We start from the raw sequence: 3,586 nt of genomic DNA on the forward strand, positions 1-3,586 counted from the left end.
GCAGCTAACTACATGGGCAGTGCGGACCACGCAACTTTTGAGTTTTAAATCTTTTGGCTGGTGCTGTGGCTATCAAACCTATGAGTCCCGCACAGATCGTTTTCCAACGGAGTCCATCTTCCTCCTCGCCCTCAAACCCGTCTCGCGCCCACCATGGCTCATGACATTCGCCATCCATACGCAGAGTACCTGCATTTTTTTTCAGTTCGCCACAAAAGCGTAGTTTTCGCCCATACTCCGTTCCTTAATTCGAACTAAGCGGGATCGAACTTTCGACCGTTAATTAGACGTAAAGCCGGTCTCGCCCATGTTAACACACCTCGGCGAGAGGTTTAACGTCGCATGATCCGTTCCGATCTTAATTCGAATTACCCTCGGCTGCCCATGCAAACAGGGTTAATGCCATATCTGTACCCGACCGGGGGATTGTGGTGGTAAACGGGGCAATCGAAGATACTGACGAAGGTCAGGATGCATGAGCACTCGGCCTATGCCCACGGCTTCAGGTTCTCGCTAACTCAGGTTCTCGCCATAAGCGTATGGACGGGGCGGGGCGAGGGGCTAACATTCCTCCTTTCCCGTGAAAGCGGTGACCCAGCGGTGCTGCATATGTCGTGCTCTGCTCCCGAAAGCGGACGCTGGCCATTTAAAGTTGCCGCGTCGCGCAGTGGCAACCCGGTGATTGTCAAACCCCGACGTTTTGTATGCGCTGGGTCATGGCCGTTTTAAAACGCACACAGGAGGCTCTGACAATTGATGAAGTGCTGCATGGTGATGTAGCTCTCTCTTCGTTCGGAGTTGTTCCTGACGTGACCGGCCCCCAAACGATCACATTGCGGTGGGGTAAATCGAGTGTTCACAGGTCGAGCTCGGTCATTTGCTCATCACGCTCACAGATCGAGCTTGGTCATTTGCACATCACGCTCACAGATTGAGCTTGGTCATTTGCACATCACGCTCACAGATCGAGCGTGGTGATTTGCTCATCACGCTCACAGAACGAGCTTGGTGATTTGCTCATCACGCTCACAGATCGAGCTTGGTGACTTGCTCATCACGCTCACAGATTGAGCTTGGTCATTTGCTCATCGCGCTCTCAGATCGAGCTTGGTCATTTGCTCATTTCGCTCACGACCCAAGACGTAGGAGCCATTCTCCTTAAAAGTGTGGTTGCTCGCACTGCTTTCGCACTACTCATCGTGTCTGAAGCAAACGGCATGCCGAAAAGGATATCCGTTAGGATATCCTTTTGGTTTTTTTAAAGTTAAAAAAGTTACGCGATTGGATTTCAATGCAACCAAAAGTCTGGGTTATTTCTTCCTTTGAATTGTTTTTTTTCGCGTCAAACTTTGAGGCGTGAAAAAGTGGCATGGGGACAGGGGACCAGCAAAATGGTTTTGAGAAAAACCATCCTGAATCATTTAACATCATTTTGCGGCATGGTTCACGCCTTTCGCTCCCAAGCTAGATCCAATCATCCTGCTATATTTTTCCTACTTTTACTACATACAACTTACTAGGAGCCATCCAAGACGCTATACGGCGTGGCTGACACAATGCGGCGTGACTGTACTTTCAAACGCCTTGCAAGTGGCAACCATCATAAATCCTCCAGTTCCCCCACGCAGTTGACGGCACAGCTCACGGCATTACCAATTATGAACGCCAAACACTGCCGTCCCGCACGCGCGTCAACCTCGTCGGGTAATGCATTGCTTAGAAACGATCACATCCGAAAACAAGTCTACATCGCCTTTTGGTACCTCGGAATTTGCCAGACCGCGATGTTTCTGTTTCGAAACAACCATAAGCCGAAATTTGTTGTCACGTGCGAAATATGAGATCACGTTTGGCGGCGCGGGCCTGCCACAGTGCGATGTGACCGTCTTCAGGATTTGAGCCGAGAACATGTGAAAATTAACATGAAGAGAGTGCTTTGCCTGTGATGATGATCAAAAAAGGGCCCAAAACGTGACTAGTTAGCGGGCCTTCTTTCTTCTAAGCATCTCGATTTGGAAAAAAGCAGGTGGAGTATTTCCCTTTAAGCTGAGAAGTTAAAGCGCGAGGGCCAGAGCAAAGTAATAAATGTGAATATTTCTCCGTGGACTACAAATACGGCTGTCTCAACTAAAAATCAGTAATAACAAAGGAACATTTCTTCACCCTGGGCATTTGTCCCGTATTTGCTGACCAGCCGGGGGCGCAGCCAAAAGAGGGAGCCGAGGGCCCGGACCCTGAAGTCAGGCCTGGACTTTTCGTATATCACCGTGGGGGGTCCTGACAAAAGTAAAAGCCGGCGTAGTACGTACGTTCTCACCGAGCTCTGGGGCTCTTCGTGAAGAAAATCCTGCATGCGCTTCTATTTCCAACGCAACGGATTGCTGACTCCATTTGAGTACATCCGTTGGCGATAAAGGACATTTAGATGACAGGCCTATTTCCTTTTCTGACCTTTCTCTGCTTCTCGTGGGTGAAATTGCCTGTCAATATTTCAGCGATAAACATGTGTTTATTTTTCCATCCGTGGCATGCAGAAAAACGCACACCGTGCTAAGGAGGCCAGATTCCTCAGTCCTCTCTCTGGGGAAGGGGATAAGATATTTCGAATCCCATACAATCCCCAGAAAAACTACAACTCGATTCCTGCCCATTTACTTCCAGTAGCAACAGCTGCCGTAAAAAATCCAGACCGGCCGCGTGCTACCAGTCTGCCTTATGGAAGGTTCTAACAGGTCTGAGGCATTTTTCTGATGTCCAATTGCATGCTAGATTTGTGAGTTTTGTAGTAATTCAGTTGTTTTGTTGCATGCAGTTTTCCATGGCGCTGGCAAAGAGGTGCAGCTTTACGAAATGATTGAGACATGTTAGTATTATGGGTGAAATAATTGTTCGAACTTTCGTCCTCGCGTTGTGTTTTGTTAGGAGAATGGGAAAGGGGAATGCATAGTTAGTGGAAAAGATGTGGCCGTTATTCGAGATGTTACCTGTCAAATGCCATAAAGCCAAAATCGCATGATCGCCTGTTGTGCCCTGGACCTGCTCGTGACGTTCTGACGTCATCCAGAGCTCACCATGCAAATCTGACGTCATCCAGGGCTCACCATGCATAATCTGACGTCATCCAGGCTCACCATGCATAATCTGACGTTATCCAGAGCTCACCACGCACAGCCTGACGTCATCCAGGACTCACCATGCATAACCTGACGTCATCCAGGGCTCACCACGCACAACCTGACATCATCCAGGGCTCATTATGCACAACCTGAAGACATCACCTTGAAGCAATTATTAGTATAATAATTAATATCCGTTACAAGTAGTAAGCGCCAATCTCCCCTCCAGTGCAGGCGTAGAAAGAAATGTACAAAACCTCTCAAAAATGACACGCTAAGCCCTTGTTGCCCTCCCGAACACCCTGATGACGTCTGCGATCGGTCGATAGCGGAGAGGCCTTACTTGTGATGCACTGTAATTGCAGACTGACAGCTCGTTGGCCTCAACCAATGAGTCAGTGATGTTTCATGTGTACTTTCAGTTAACCGGCGACGGCTTATCATGCTTCTCCACAAACTTCATCTGATGG

The sequence above is a fragment of the Pollicipes pollicipes genome, unplaced genomic scaffold (assembly GCF_011947565.3).
Source record: "Pollicipes pollicipes isolate AB1234 unplaced genomic scaffold, Ppol_2.1 Scaffold_3216;HRSCAF=3773_pilon_pilon_pilon, whole genome shotgun sequence".
Taxonomy (NCBI): Eukaryota; Metazoa; Arthropoda; class Thecostraca; order Pollicipedomorpha; family Pollicipedidae; genus Pollicipes; species Pollicipes pollicipes.